This window comes from Macaca mulatta, chromosome 1 (assembly GCF_049350105.2).
Source record: "Macaca mulatta isolate MMU2019108-1 chromosome 1, T2T-MMU8v2.0, whole genome shotgun sequence".
Lineage (NCBI taxonomy): Eukaryota > Metazoa > Chordata > Mammalia > Primates > Cercopithecidae > Macaca > Macaca mulatta.
Genome location: NC_133406.1, coordinates 104,218,614 through 104,235,574, shown reverse-complemented (window position 1 = coordinate 104,235,574; position 16,961 = coordinate 104,218,614). Strand labels below are relative to the sequence as shown.

General features: G+C 42.2%; 1 protein-coding gene across 11 annotated transcripts in view; it reads left to right on the top strand.

Annotated features, from left to right (window-relative positions):
- The window catches only part of DDR2 (discoidin domain receptor tyrosine kinase 2), a 160,725-nt gene that overhangs the window by 23,505 nt on the left and 120,259 nt on the right, over window positions 1-16,961 (top strand). For 9 of the 11 annotated variants that reach the window (XM_077939448.1, XM_015114088.3, XM_077939434.1 and 6 more), the window contains one exon: window positions 7,314-7,477. The exons of the other annotated variants lie outside the window; for them this stretch is intronic. The gene's annotated coding sequence lies outside the window, so the exon portion shown is untranslated. The remainder of the gene's footprint in view (window positions 1-7,313; window positions 7,478-16,961) is intronic. 11 annotated transcript variants of the gene reach the window in all.

The window sequence follows — 16,961 nt, the reverse complement described above, 5'->3', positions numbered from 1 at the left end:
TAGGGTCTTTGTGACCTGTATGTATCTTGTGCCAACCTCCTGTCTCATCCTGTGACTAAGAATGCCTTAACCTCCTGGGAATGCAGCCCAGCAGGTCTCAGTCTCGTTTTACCCAGCCCCTATTCAAGATGGAGTCACTCTGGTTCAAATGCCTCTGACAGATTCATTCCTGTATTTAGCAAGAGTTTTTTTTTTTTTTTTAGAGTACTTACTAAAAAGCTTGTATTTAATAAGACATAGTCCTTTCCCTTTCTGAGTTTATTTTCAGTTAGAAAATTCAGGGAGCAGTAAAAGAGCAATGCAAGTAAATGGGGGGATACTTGTTCAGAATCTGCAAATGTAAGAGTGCATGGAAGGGTTTGTATAGCCAGGGGACTGGTGCTGGATGCTGCAAATTGAATAAGAATTGGAATAAATTGGATAGCCAGGAAGCAAAGAGCAGTGGAACAGATGCTTGGCAGTCAGATTGCTTATGGCTGGCTGGTTCAGTTAACAGTAAGGACAGGAGCCTAGGGTGGTGCGATATTTGCCTTGGGGAGCATAGAGAAATAGCATTGCATAGATGTGTTTTCTGACATTAAGTAGAGCTTTGGATGTTGTGGAATTTTGAACATTTCCTTTATATGAAAGCCGGTGAATTGCAGGGGAGAACAAATCAAGTCAGGGAGACCTACTAGAAGGCTGCTTTCTCAGAACAAGGAGCACTGAGGAAAAAATTAAAAACAAATAAACAAAAAAAGAAGGTTGATTTTGGTAGTCCAGATGTGAAGGGACAGGGTTTAGACCAGGGTGGTGGAGTGCAGAAAGAAAAGCCAGAGGGATGTGGAAGGACAAGATGGCATGACCATGGATGGTGGCAGAAGCAGTGTGGAACGAGCACATCAGCTGATGTGGAACGTATGAGAACAAAAACACTCATTTTCTCACCAGAACCCTTAGTAGGAGACAGTACCTTAAGCTTACAGTGAGGATTCCAAATTGAAATTGCTCAGTAGCTGTTTCACCCTTTGTTGCTGGCAGAGCAGATGGCTCTGGAAGAGACTAGGACAATTTGTTGCTTCTTCTGTCTCTCATCACTCCCCGACCTCATTCCACAGTGAGGACCACTCACTAGTGACATTTCTGCTTTAGACCGACAAAGGAAGTCTTGCTAATGAGACTTAGGCACTGTTTCCCAAAGTGCCATTCTTGGAAATCTGTGGGTTTGTAAGTAGATTACAGGGTCACAGTTCCATGGTCAAATTAGTTCAAAAAGTATTGTTAGAGAATTAAGCAAGTTTCTTTACTGCAGGATGTCCCACAGTCTTTAATATGGTAATCAACATTTTGACTATCCAAGAGAGGGCGAGCTTGGAGCACTCCACAAACTTTTTGGATCATGGAGCTCTTTTAAAAAGAAGCACCTTGAAAGAAGAGGATAACACAGCATATATGTAAAGAAATTAGGGACTAGAAAGTTTGTCTCTTGCACTAGAGGTTGGTAGTGTCATGCAAAAAAACAAGAGTTGGGATTTGGGTCCAGGCTTTACCACTAACTGGTGATCTGGGGTAAGTCATTGAATGTCTCTGAGGTTCAGTTTTCCCAGGGGTTATGTTCATTGTAAATGAACTCTTCAACTCCTTTCAAAAGCCTGTCTTTATACTCAAAAAGGAAAATAATCTGCACTTTCTCTACTCTGCAATAACTCTGGTGGTGGAGGCAGTGGTAGGAAAAGAGAGGGTAGAGGGGACAGTGACAAGAAGATGAATAAGATACGGTCTGAACCCCTGAGCTGATTCGACTGTTGGGCCCAGTTACAGTGCTGGGCTGATGTAACAAAGATAGATGAAGTTTGCAGTGTGTTCTCAGGCTTCTCTGAATCCAGCCACATCATGTGATATACAGCAACTAGTTCAGTTGCTAAGCAACACTAATTCCCAATGGTCACTTAATCCGTCTAGTCTCAGTTCTGCTATTAAGAAGCTGTGAGGCCTTGGATAAATCAATTAACCCTCTGGGTTTGGGTTTCCTTCATCTGTAAAATAAGGAGGTTGGGTTAGGTCTGGAACCATTTTTAAGTTGACCCAAGTCTTACCTGGAAGAAGGTAAAGGAAACACAGCTGTTCTCCTCTCACCCACCCCATGCAGGTGGGCCCCAACATTCTGTCTTCGCTTTTCTTCTCTTCCTTCCTCCTGGATCACTTAATCTGTCTCAGACTTTAATTATTGCATTTATGTAGTTGAAGTTCAAATGTGGATCTCTAAGACCAACTCCTCTCTTGAATGCCAAAGTCAAGGTGTGTCTATCTGTTTTCATTCTAAGGAAATCAAATTACTTATGTTTCAAACCAAACTCACAGTCTCCCCTTACAAACCAATTCCTCTTCCAGGTTAAAAATAAATAAATAAATAACTGGCCAGGTGCTGTGGCTCATGCCTGTAATCCCAACATTTTGGGAGGCCAAGGAAGGCAGATCACTTGAGGTCAGGAATTCAAGAATAGCCTGGCCAACATGGTGAAACCCCATCTCTACTAAAAATACAAAAATTAGCAGGGTGGAGTGGCGCACACCTGTAATCTCAGCTACACAGGAGGCTGAAGCAGGAGAATCACTTGAACCTGGGAGGTGAAGGTTGCAATGAACCAAGATTGCATCACTGCACTCCAGCCTAGGCAACAGAGTGAGACTCCATATCAAAAATAAATTCATAAATAAATAAATAACTATGTGCTCCTGGTCACATGCAGCCCAGACACCCAGGCTTTTTGACTCCTTCCTTCTTCCCTCCTGTGGTAGTCACTGGTCAATTCTCAATTCTCTCCACATTATTATTATTATTTTTTGAGACAGTCTTGCTCTGTTACCCTGGCTGGAGTGCAGTGACTCGATCTCAGCTCACTGCAACCTCAGCCTTCCAGGTTCAAGTGATTCTCATGTCCCAGCCTCCGAAGCAGCTGAGATTACAGTGGGTGTGCAGCACCATGCCCAGCTAATTTTTGTATTTTTAGTAAAGACGTGTTTTCACCTTGTTGGCCAGGGTGGTCTTGAACTTCTGGCCTCAAATGATCCACCTGCGTTGGCCTCCCGAAGTGCTGGGATTACAGGCATGAGCCATCGTGCCCAGCCCCTCTCTATATTATTATATGTCCACATTATTTATTTCCCTTTCCTGATGTCATTATTGTACATAAGGCTTTCATTGGTCATCCTGTCCCAGGTCTCTCCTCCAAAGCACTCCATATGCCAGGTTCAGCCTCACAGAGCTTCTCTGAGCCTGCCATCCCACCTCTCCAAAGCCCTTCCTGGCTGTCTTGTGCTCACCCCTTGGTGGCATTCGGAGCCCTGCGTTTTCCCACCTCAATCATCTTCCAGCTTCCAGCTTTGTCTTCAATTACCTGTGTGTTCCTGTCCTCCTGCCAACTATTTATTAGTCTTCTTATCTCATAACTTGCCTATTCAAATTGTTCCCTTTTCTTAGACTTTTGTCTGCATTCTTTCTACCTGACAAAATCCTAGTGATATTTCAAGAGTCAGCTCAAATAATGCCTCCTCACTCCAACAAATCTTTAGGGAACTCTCAACTGGCTTGATTTCTCCTTCTTTTAGTGCCTTGTTCTTTTCTTTCTTACTACCTTACCAACCCAAACTATATATCTACTATATCTTGTAGTATCCTTTATATCTTTTTTGAGGCCAAGGAACATGTTTCCTTCATCTTTCTATCAACTATAGTGCATATTATATATTAGGAACTCAAAAACATGGTTGAATAAATTCCTATTAAATTATTAAGCTATTAAAACAATAATCTATTGAAATAATGTAATAATCTTAATCTCCTAACAAAATACTAATTAAATTTAAGTAAAATAAATAATCTACAATAATCCAAAAATGAATTGAATCTTGGTTTACTCTTTGGTGTTTTACCATTCTACTTTTGTGTCAAGTTTAGAAATAATTTTCTGAAGAATTTTGACTTTGATTTTAGTTATACTTTTGCTTAAGTAAGACCATCAGCCTATGGTTAAGGATATTTGTCTGTCCTGTGAAATCTCACTATCTCCAAGAAACCGGCTGGCTTCACTACATCATGGGAAAGGTGTTATCTTTCCTAGTTGGAGCGTCATCTGATGATGTGGTTGAAAACATGCACTTTGGCATAAGACAGACTTGGTTTGGAATTCCGACTCTGGCCTTGTTAGGGCTGCTTGGGGAATTTAGTTAGCATCTCTAAATATTGGTTTCCTCATTTGTAAATGGAGGTAATAATACATCCTGTAATTGTAGGTACTGGTTCTACTCTTGGAAGGATTCAAAAATTGTCATACTTAGCTGAGGGGCTCCTCCAAGCCTGGGCGGGGTTTTCTGTATGCTCTATGGACCTACAAATGCAAACCACACTGGACTATGTAATTTCAGAGACAGATTGGAAAGCTGAAACAGAAATGCAGGGACTGTTGGTGCCCATCTTCCTGGCTTGGTGGGGAGGGATGCAGGAAAGCAGACTTGTGCTTCTCATCTTGAATCAGACAGATGACAGACACTCCAGGAAATTCCTTTTGTTTGGGAAAAAAATGCTCTACCGTCTTCTCTTACCTCAGTTTCCTACATTCCCAGACTTCCTAAAAGACTACACCACTGGGGTTCCCTGAGAAACCAGCTAAGTCCAGGACATAAGATCAGCCCCACAGCTCATTTTGGTTCATAGACAATAAGGAAAGGGGACTTAACAATTACTGAGTGCTGAGTACCCACTATGTGGTAGGAACATTTTCTACATAATTATAATTATACTTCCTCATAACTTTGTCACATAAGTATCATCTCTATTTTACAAGTAGATGCTAAGCAACCTCCCAAGATTGTACAGCTAGTAAATCTGAGTGAAGAAATGAACTCAGATAGTCTATAAAACTTTTAGCATTTGTGGCCAGGCATAGTGGCTTATGCCTCTAATCCCAGCACATTGGGAGGACGAGGTGGGAGGACTGCTTGAACTCAGGAGTTAGCGATCAGCCTGGGCTACATGGCAAAACCTTGTCTGTACAAAAAATACAAAAATTAGCTGGGTGTGGTGCACCTGCAGTCCCGGCTACTTGGGAGGCTGAGGTAGGAGGATCGCTTGAACCCAGGAGGTGGAGGTTGCAGTGAGCCATGATCACACTACTGCACTTCAACCTGTGTGACAGAACAAGGCCCTGTCTTAACAAACAAACAAGCAAACAAACAAAGAAAGAAACTTTTAGCATTTGAGATCTTCAATGTGATCAAAGCAAATTAGCTTTATGAGGTGGGGTTTCCTTTAGCTTCTATGTCAGCGAAATTGTGAACCAACAGGATTTACCTTTTGCCACCTTAGTACTGCGGGAAACTAGCTTTCAGAAATATTGTTTGAGGGCTGGGCACGGTGGCTCATGCCTGTAATCCCAGCACTTTGGGACGCCAAGGCGAGTGGATCACCTGAGGTCAGGAGTTCGAGACCAGCCTGAGCAACATGTCCAAACCCTGTCTCTATAAAAATACAAAAACTAGCCAAGCATGGTGGCGCATGCCTGTAATCCTAGATACTTGGGAAGCTGAGGCATGAGAATCACTTGAACCCTAGAGGCGGAGGTTGCAGTGGTTGAGATCATGGATCGTGTCTACTGCACTCCAGCCTGGGTGATAGAGTGAGACTCTGTCTCAAAAAACAAAAAACAAACAAACAAACGAAAAACTGTTTGGGGACACTTGGGTCCTGTTTTCTTCCCTGACGCTGATGTGATGCTGATGATAGTGAGTGTTTCAAGAACTAGGAGAGACTGGTGGTTGTAAACATCCCTATAAACGTTAGCTCAGAGATTGTTAATGTTAATTTTCTGGAGCAGTGTGAGGTAAGCCCCAAGTAGTAAAGGGCAGAAGTATAGTAAAAGTTTGGTTGTTTTGTCAACTTTGCAAGACTTCAGCTGGATACCTTGTTAGGAAACTAGAAGCTGGAGGAAAGTTGTGCTAAGATGTGTAGCATTTGTTCTTGCTTTGTGTGGCCATTTTATTCCCAATAAGTACTCCACTAAAGAAATGGGCAATTTACAGCAGCCATTCAGCAGCCCGCCTGAACACTGTGGCACTGTATATAGTTATAGGGAGTTATATCCATTCAGAGGGACACACCAGATCAGAGGAAAGGAAAGAGGTAACTATGTATGCAGACGTGGAACTGTCCCCAACATGTATAACAGACAAGCCAAGGTGAAATATATAGCATGCTAATATCCAACTTTTTAAATTAAAAATCTGTGCCTCTCAAGGTATGGTGGCTCACATTTGTAATCCCAGCACTTTGTGAGGCCGAGGTGGGAGGATCGCTTGATTGCCTGAAGCCAGGAGTTCGAGACCAGCTTGGGCAACATAGCAAGACCTGGTCTCTATAAAAAAATACAAAAATTAGCTGGGCATGGTGGTGTGTGCCTGTAGTCCTAGCTACTCAGGAGGCTAAGGCAAAAGGATCACTTGAGCCCAGGAGTTCAAGGCTGCCGTGAGCTATGATCACTCCACTCCACTCCAGCCTGGGCAACAAAGCAAGACCCTGTCTAAAGAATACTACAGCAAAACAAACAAACAAACAAAAAAACCCAAAACACTACAAATCCATAGTTTTTATATATGTGTAAAGTATTTCTAGAAAATTACTCAAGTAACTGATAACTAGTTACCTCTGAAGGTGGGGATGGTGTGGTGGAAATGAGACTCACTTTTCATTGTCCAGAGCAGTGATTCCCAGCGTGTTCTGGGATTCCTGGGAGTCCTTGAGACCCTTTCAGGAGATCCATAGATCAAAATTATTTTAATAATAATACCAAGTTGCTTTTATTCTCATTCTCTCATGAGTGTACAGTGGAGTTTTCCGGAGGCTCAGTGACATGTGCCATTGCAACAAATTGAATCCAGAAGCAGATATGATAATACAACTGTGTCTGGTCAAGCCAAATATTTAAGAGATTTTAAAGAATGTAAAATGATATAATTCTTCTCATTTTGAAGATGAAGTTATTTTTATAACAATTTTGAAGATAAAGTTATTTTTATGACAAGTATTATTCAACAAAATTACTATTATTTAATGAGTTAATACACAAATTTTAAATTCTCAGTTTTAATTTCTAACTGGGCAAATATCAGTTGGTATAAACAACATCCCTCTGAGATCCTCTGGGATACATCCAATTCCTTCAGTGCCTGGTGTGCTTGGAAAGCTTCTTTTGCACAGTGCTGGACAGGAGTGCCAAGGAGGAAAGAAATGTGAATAGAACCGAAGTCTGTAATAAAATATTGCTTTCTCTTTTTCCCAGCCTCCATCAAGGGAGATCTACAAGTTGCCTGGGGTTCAATGCTATAGAAAGTTCCAAGGTTTGTGGCTTGAATTGTTCTAAAGAAGCTGAAATAATTGAAGAGAAGTAGAGGCCAGCTGTTTTTGAGGATCCTGCTCCACAGAGAATGCTCTGCCCCTGTTGATGTAAGTAGATCCAGTCACCGAGGCTCTGTTACCACATGAGATTGGGAGTGGTGTGGCTCACATTGAATCCCCCCACTTATCCTGCCTGGTGTCACAGGGAAAGTTGAACACTTGGTTTCTGTGCCTAGGGCTGCTATCAGATGAGGAGACAATGTATTTGACTATATAGGAAATCTGATATGGACTGTCAACTCATTTTCACTTCCATTGATTTGGTCGTGACCAGCCCTAGATTAGAGGGCAGTTCTGGAGTGTCCTGGCCTAGAGTGTCTTCCTCAGTTTTGAGTGAGCCAGGGTATCTGGCCTCTTTCTGGGACTTCTCTGTCCTTACAGGACCCACTGGAAATCTCTAGGGTTCCTGCGTCAATTCATGTTTTCTAATATTAAAATTTGTTTTTATTTTTAACAATCATTTTATAAGTTGTTTTCTTCTAGGAATAATTTGAGGTGATTTAGAGTAAAACAATACTTAATAGAAGCACTACAACCAGGATAATAGTACAAGAGTCCTGTAATTATGTTTTGGGGAAATTAAATGTAAGAAAACCTAGCCCAGGGATACTGACTGCAGATTTGTACCACGCTTAGCTGTGACTCAAGGCAAAAAGAGAAGCATGCTATATTGCAGAACTTTTATTAGGAAACTATTTCCACATATCAAGGTGGTCTGCTACAGGTGAATTTTGGTCTGAATGGGACTTCTCGGTTCATCCTTTGGCAGGCTCAAATCCCACCGAGGATCTAGAACTGTAGCAATTTCTAGATTGCATCTGAGACCTTCCCAGCCTGGAGCTCCATATCTCCTTCATGCCTGTGCCTCTAGCATCTAGCACAGGGTCTGACACATGGAGGATGCTCAGTGAGAGCCCTCAGATTCAACTTGGGCTTTACTGTATTCTGCACAGCTTCTGGAATGTGTGCTGAATGAATGAATGATTGAGTAAATAATGTGAATGATTATTGGGATAAGGGTGGGGCTAAAGTAGTATTTTCTTACATTCCCCAGAAGATTTCTTCTCCCTGTCAGGATGCTTATTGGATTATCCCCTCCTCTCTGTTTATTATCTAGGGAATGCCTCATTGCTCTTTAGTTTCCTGGTGGTAATAATTCACTTCATAGTTTAATATCTTAGATTTTCTTCTTCCCACAGATTGCCTTGAAATTTGCCTTTTCTTCCTCCCTCACTTTCTTCCTTCCTCTTTCTTTTCCTCCCTTTTTTCCTTCCTTATGATAGACTCTTGGTATGGGAGAGTTAAGAGGTCTTAACTTGAGCCTTCACAGTGTATATTTTAGAATGAATAATTCATTGCTATGCTTCACCACCAACCAGAAATTATTATAGTGTTTCTCTATTACATGAGATTTTTCAAACATTATTTATCTATCATTTGTTCTGCTTTACCTTTCAGAAACTATCACTGTGGTCTTTTCTTCCCCTGCCATTGGATTTTTTTTTTTTTTTTTTTTTAACAGGGTCTTGCTCTGTCTGTCACCCAGGCTGGAGTGTAGCAGTGCGATCTTGTGCAATCTTGGCTCACTGCAACCTCTGCCTCCAGGCTCAAGTGATCTTCCCACCTCAGCCTCCCAAGTAGCTGGAAATACAGGTGTACGCCACCACTTTGTATTTTTTGTGGAGATGGGGGTCTCACTATGTTGTCCAGGCTGGTCTTGAATTCCTGAGCTCAAGCAATCCTACCACCATGGCCTCCTAAAGTGCTCGGATTACAGGCATGAGCCACCATGCCTGGCCACCAATCTTAAACAGTGATTTCCATAAATTATTATTTCAATATTCAAGGCATATGCTATATATAGCCTTGTCCTATGAAGCCTGATTTCAGTGCCCTCCTCCAACCCCACTGTCATATTATCCCTAGAACTATCTCACATACCTTGGCTCCTCCAGGAAGAGTCCTTCTGGTCATCAATTCAGGCTCATTCTCTTTCTGGGAATGATCAGACTGAATATTTCAATCTGTTTAGAGATTTACTAAGTTTTAGTTTCTTGTGTTTCTTATTAATAGGGAGACCAAATAATTCAGCATCTAATCTGGAGAACTAGTGAGGACAGGAGAAGTTATTAATAGGTAATCTGAAACATAAGGCATACTCTGGATGGGTGTGGCCACCTACTTTTCAAAGATATTGCCTCTTTAATAGGTACTGAGAGCAGAAGGGTAACAACAGCCTTTGGAGATTGAACTCCTGAGTTCTGTTCAGTTGTCTGGGGCTAGGGAACTCTGACACAGATTTTGTAGCACTGAGTATTTCTAACAAGCTGTGGGGGGCCTGTCTCCTAGTGGATGTTAGAGTTCCCAGAGGGAGAAGTCAAGACCACTGCAGCACCGATGGCCCCGTGCTTATGAGATCCAGTGGTGGTACCCCCAGTCAGTCTTCCTCCACCCTCTCCTTCCGCTTTTCCCTTTTCCTCCCCTTCTTCCCTTGCCCTCCCCACTCCCCAATCTGCTCCCTTCTCTTTTGGATCCTTATTCTCTCCCTCTCCCTTCCACCCCCTCCTCCGTCTGTCTCCCTCCTTTTCTGTATTCTCTTTCCATCGCCTTCTCTTTCACTATTTTCTTCTCTCCCTTTGCCATTCACACTGTCTTCCTTTCCTTCTCTCTTCTAAAATGGCTCTTCCAAAATCATTGGAGGGCAGCTCAAAAGAGCAACTCTGCCAACATTAATTTCTCCTTGAAAGGGAAAAGCCTGCATTTCCAATTATGACTTAGTCTTCTTTCATTAGTTAGAAACTGTCTTTTTCCCACAGCAAGTGGCCTAGGAATGGTGTGTTTCTCGCAAGTCTCTGGTTGGAGGTTCTGGTTTTATGTATTCTGCTGTGCACACTTTCCAGGGCATGAAGACAGGGCAGCCTGGGGCATTGCAGGTGGGAGTGGCAGCGAGGATGATGGTCTGGCTGTGATAGGACACACCTGGAAATGTCTGCTTGTCACAGAATGGATTACAGCTGAAGTAAACAAAACTCTGTGATCATGTTGCTGCATAAACCCCAACGTCTGAAATTTGGGATGATGGCTGTGCCAGGATTATTTTAGAAAGACAAACTCAGGATCAGTGTTCAACTAACCAGAGAATCTATAGCTGCTGTGGATGTCCCTCCACCAGAGAGGGAGAGAGCGTAGCAGAAACTGAGGAGAGAAGCTCTTCAGGCCACTCAACGGCTCACGTCCGTAGTCCCAGCACTTTGGGATGCCGAGGAGGGAGGCTCACTTGAGCCAGGTTGGAGAGCAGCCTCGGCAATGTCGCAAGACCTTGTCTGTACAAAACAAAAACAAAAACAAAACAAAAACAAAAACAAAAGCCAGGTGTGATGGTGCCTGCCTGTGGTTCCAGCTACTGGGGAGGCTGAGGTGGAAGAATTTTTTGAGCCTGGGAGGTCGAGGCATGGTAAGCCCTGTTCACATCGCTGCACTCCAGTCCGGGTGATAGAATGAGACCTTGTCTCAATAACAAATAAATAAATTAAATAAATAAATAAATAAGTAAGTAAAAGTTCTTCGAAGAGGAATGGAGGGGAGGAACCAAGGGCTGAACATGGACAATTCTAGGCAAACAGGGCTCCAGAAACCTTCTGAAAAGCATAAGCTGAGAGCAGACTTCAGTAACATGAAGAAAGAACTAGGGAGGAGGGGAGCAGTCTAGAGAATAACATGCTCTTATTTGTTCATGGGATTCATAAACTGTGGACAATATTTTTATTTACCAAAAAGATAACAAAGTTTATTGAGTACCTGTAATGTGTAAGGGACTCTGGAAATAGTCTGAAGGGATACAAATATAAATAAGAGAGAATTCCAGCCTCGGTTTCTCATGGGCATGGGCTAATAGGAAAGGAAAGGAACAAAAAAGAGAATTACACTCAAGGGAGGCGAGCATGAGTCAGGACCATGACAAATGGTTGAGGGAAGGAAAGAACACTTGTAGCTGGGATGTTTAAGGAACACGTGCTTTGAATATAGAGGGTGTGGAGCTTGAGCCAAGCCTTGGGGGCTAGGAAGGAATTTGATATGCAGAAGGGAAGATGTGGGTCATTATCGTTGGAGCTGACCTAGGCAGCTGTGATCTGGTGAACAAGTACTGTGCTGGGCATGTGGAGTGGAGGGGAGGGAGGAAATGGCTGTCTACTTGGGGCAGAGGATTGGGTTGAGCAGCGGTGGAAGGTAACACTGGAAAGGAGGACAATTGCCAGACTGTGGAGAGCCCTGACTGTTGGCTGGGCTAAGACATCTGGACAGTCTGGACACCATGTTAGGGATTCAGCACGTGCATTTTATGTGCTCTAGCGGGGAAGGATGACTTTACTGTTAGAGATGCTCATTTCTGATGTCCCTCTTGCTGAGTGTGAGTGCAGTCCTGAATCAGATATAAGGTGTCATGACAATAAACCATTTGGAAAATGTAAAAAAAATGTATGCATGAAGCACTTGAAACAAGCATTTTCTAAGGTCTCAATTTCTTGTTTTTGCTTTGATCATTATAGCTTATAAGAGTAGATTTCAGGGTTAGCCACAAACTCTATTGCTGTCAGAGCAGATTTGGGCTGCTAGGTAGAATCTTATTTTCATTGTTTTGATTCTCATTTCTTTGTAATTTTTTGTATTATACTACATATTTTAGCCCCAAATTGTGGGCTGCAGGAACAATGTTGTTAAGTATTTTTGGCTGGCAGTGTTCACTAAATTGCTTCCTGAGCCTGAACTTGCTCAAACTTCCTGTTTTTTAGGGCACAGAACTCCTGGTTTCTCCATTTATGATGGATGAGAGGGGTTTGGAGTCTCTTTTCTAGACTTTCATAGCATGTTTCAGGATTTCTCACTGATATCTAATTGTCTTATAAGAGCCATTACCTTTTTTTCTGGACTCAAAAAACCATGATCCCTTCTAGGTAAGGTCTGAGTCTCTGTCAAACATTTTCACTTTTGTGTAACATTTAGCATAGTATTTATGAGGCATTACTTTATTTGAGGGTAGAGGAGGTAGGTGGCGGTGGGCAGTTGGGACCCCCCACCCCGTGCTTATGTTCTGGTCCAGTATTAAGTCTTGTAGAGAATGGTCTAAAATAGATCTGTGCTATCTGAAATATTATCTAGTGAGAGCATTGGCATCATCAAAGAGCTTGTTAAAAATGCAGGATCTAAGCTGGGCGTGGTGGCTCACGCCTGTAATCCCAGCACTTTGGGAGGCCGAGGCAGGTGGATCACGAGGTCAGGAGATCGAGACCATCCTGGCTAACACGGTGAAACCCTGTCTCTACTAAACATATAAAAAAAAATTAGCCGGGCATGGTGGCGGGCGCCTGTAGTCCCAGCTACTCGGGAGGCTGAGGCAGGAGAATGGCATGAACCCGGGAGGTGGAGGTTGCAGTGAACCGAGATTGCACCACTGCCCTCCAGCCTGGGCAACAGAGTGAGACTCCGTCTCAAAAAAAAAAAAAAAAAAAAAATGCAGGATCTAAGACCTCAGACTAAATCAGAATCTGTGTAATTTGACCGTCCTTTGAGACTTGCTGGTCTCCAGATGTAATGTATACACATCACCTAGGGATCACGTTAAATGCAGGTTCTGGCACTCAGTTGCTTTGGTAATGATACAACAACCAGGCCTTGAAGTTTTCTCGCTTCAAAGCAACTTCCTATCTAGAGATGTCACTGGACACCTTCCCTCCTGAGAGTGACACTCCTGCACAGAACAGATGGTTTATGACAGGAGTTGAAAAACTGTGGCCTGCTGGTGATACCCAGCCTGCCACCTCTTTTTGCAAATAAAGTTTTATTAGATCACAGTGACACTCATGTATTTACATATTGTCTATGGCCTCTTTTGTGCTGTATTGACTGAGTTGCATAGTTGTAAAAGAGACCGTATGACCCACAAAGCCAAAAGTATTTACTATCTGGGACTTTATAGAAAACAGTTTGCTGACCCTAGCTTATGTGAGTGACCCTAAATATTTCCTTAAAGGAATCAAATAGCTATACTCTCTTGCCCCATTGGCAAACTTTCCAAGCCCATCTGAATCCATGGCTATTCATGGAGAAGCTGAACCATAAACCGTAATTCCCAAGCGGCCCACAAAGGGTCTTGAGCCTAAAATTGGTCTGGATAATGGTACCACAGCACCTGTGACTTTCCAAAATCCATTTAATATGTCTCTCCTCAAAGAAATGGTTGTAATTTTTGTAATTTTATTGAGCTGACTCCCTCCTCCACAAATTGATTTCATTAATTGTTCAACACAAGTTTGACTTTTCCCAAGAATTGGAATCAAAAGGAAATTCTGAGTAAAAATATATTTGGGACCAAGGAAATAAAAAGACTTGTACAAGTTGGTTATAATACACATTTTACTCCTAAAAAGGTAGCGTTGGTTTCGGCCTCACTCTGGGCTATTCACTGGGCAGGCTGTGTGGGCTTGGAGTCATTCTTCTAATTCTCTTAGAGAATCCCACCACCTGTCTCTTATTTGGGTTTTTGAATTGTGAAATGATGGCACACACAAGCTCCAAGAATAGCTGTGTGTGTACGCCAAGCATACAGAGACAGAAGGCAGAGACTTAGGCCAAGGATCAGGAAATACAGAAGAGAAGCTGGCATGGAGGCATCTGCTCCACAAATACAGTGAAGTCGGAGGTTGCAGGAGGAGGGAGGTGGGACCCATGTAATCACTAGAGGATGTGAGCACTCTGCTCTGCTCTGCAAGTCTTGGAGATCTTGGTTTTCTTTCCAGAACCAAATTTCAGAGGAGGTGGGTGTAGGAGAATTGAGATTCTTTTTCCTCATCCAGAGTTATCTGGGGCCAGGGAGGTTTAGGGTGAGATTCTGTGGGAATCTTTGCTGTAGCTCCAGAAGCTTTATTCTGACTTAGCTCCTTTTCCCTTTGTCTGGACTGTAGTTCCTTTTCCCTTTGTCTGAATAGTCCAGGACACTAAAAGGGTTTGTGAAGAGGCTGGGTAGACATAAGTGGAGAGTCTTCTCCTTAATTCTAGAGTCTACCTTGACTTCAACCAATTAGAGATTGTAGGAGTGAATTAGATCTCCTTATGTTAAACCCTGTTTCTGGCAAGCCCTCCTGAAATTCCCTAAGATGCAGAGCTGATTAGCTCACCCGGTCAGAACGTGAAGGTTTTAAAGCCAAAGTTACTATTTGGGCTGATATTTTAGACTTTCTCTTCGTTGGAAGAAGCATAATGTATTCATTCATTCATTCATTCATTCATTCATTCACTCAGTGAATATCCATTGAAAACCTATTGTGTAACAGGATGTGAGGAAAAACATGAACTGGAGAGTCAGACCCATCTGAGTTCAAATTCTAGTTTCTTGATCTGTGAGCTAACTAACACCTCATTCAAGTTTCCATCCAGGTGACATAACCACCCCAGCTTCCTTCCCTGATTCTGCAGGTTAGGTTGGACATTTACTTCTCTGCTTTTGCAGCAACTTCTTTTTTTTTAATCTTCATTTATTTTATTTTATTTTATTTTATTTTTATTATACTTTAAGTTTTAGGGTACATGTGCACAACATGCAGGTTTGTTACACATGTATACATGTGCCATGTTGGTGTGCTGCACCCATTAACTCATCATTTACATTAGGTATATCTCCTAATGCTATCCCTCCCCTCTCTCCCCATCCCACAACAGGCCCCGGTGTGTGATGTTCCCCTTCCTGTGTCCAAGTGTTCTCATTGTTCAGTTCCCACGTATGAGTGAGAACATGCGGTGTTTGTTTTTCTGTTCTTGCGATAGTTTGCTGAGAATGATGGTTTCCAGCTTTTCGTAGCAACTTCTACATTGTCTGTTCTCATACCACATTATGTGGAAATTATCCGTTTGGAGTCTGTCTCTCTCTCCAGATTGTAAAGTCATTGATAGAAAAGAGCTTCATTTCACATACTTTTTACCCTTAGTGCCTGACATATATTAGAAATTAGACATATGTTTATTGCACTGAAAAGAACCTAGTTGTGTGGCTTAATTTCCCTAAAGCATATGTCTCTTATCTGTAAAATGAAGGTGATAAAAACGTGCCTTGTGAGTTTTTTGTGAAGATTATATCAGATAATGTTTGAATTAGTATTTTATAAATATGAAGTGCTTGCAAATAGTAATAGTTGTTCTAATATCTGGATTGATTGGGATTCAGTAGAAAGCAAGTAGAAGAGAATCAAGAAAATATGTGGAGATGTCCTAGTCCACTTTTTCTAAACTAAATGACTGAACAAGGGGGATCTGGAGACTTCAGCTTCTGAGTTTTGGTGTGTGGGGTTGACACAGGACAGAGGACCCTTTCCAGCAAGCTCTATGTCTCTGCCACTAGATTATATACTCATAACAGTGGGGATAGGTTTTATTAATTTATTTGCCCCTTTATTCACCCTAAGCACAACTAAGAAAGTGAATATGTAATAATTGGATTTCAATGGGCATTGCAAGGCCAAAGTCTCCTGCTCCCGCAAATCTCCCAGTATCCCTGGCCTGTATGTGTCTTGTCTTGAGAACCTGAATAATGGAACTGTTAGATTGAAAACATAGATTGGGGAGAAGAGAGTGAGTTGAGTTTGAAAAATATTGAGTGTGACATCTGGCAGTCAAATACTCAGCGCTGAGTCATTTCACTTTTCATGTGTCTGTTTTAGCTCACAAACTAGACATGGAGATCATTGTACAGATTCCATAGTGCTTAATGCTCTGGCTACCCATTAAAAAACTTATAGAGCTTGCTGGAGGGGGTCCCCTATCTCGTGTCAACTCAATAAATAAATATTTATGGATTCTCTGCAAAATATTGGAATTTCTTTCACATGTAAGTAACAAAGAACTGCTGCAGATGTTTCAGCAGAGTTGTAAAATGATATGAATTTTGCTGTGAGAAAACTTGATCTTGCTGTAATGTATGAAAAAGACTAGAAGGGAAAGAAATTGGGGGTGTAGAGACTTGTTAGGAGGGCCAAGATAAGAGCAAGTGGGCCGTGAAGGAGGCTGTGGCAGCACCATGCCAAGCAGATTAGAGTGGAGGGGACTCGACTACCCAAGAGGCTGGGGACTCAGCTTTCTCCCTAGTATTAGTCCTAGAAAAGTCTCCCTGCTCTGGGAAGACCAATGTCTAGCCTTATGTGGCTTCGGAACAAAAGCCGGTGATTGCATCCAAGGGAAGATAATGAGAAACACACAGGCCATGAAAATCAGGAAAGCACCATTAATCTTTTTGTTGCAAAACTTCACTTTTCAAAGTTCTGGGGAAGGGTGCGGAAGCCTCAGCACATGAACTTGAGCCCTGTACTCGGAAATGCAAAATGGAAACCCCCTAATAAATCACAGAACTGAAAATATCAAGAGTCTGAGAGGTTGGGGGAGGACAGGAGTGAGAAAAGGAAGGGTGCTGGAGTACTGATCAGAAGACAGGAGAAAGCAACAGTGTAAAATGCGGAGAAGGGCTTAGTAGACATTCAATTTAATCTAG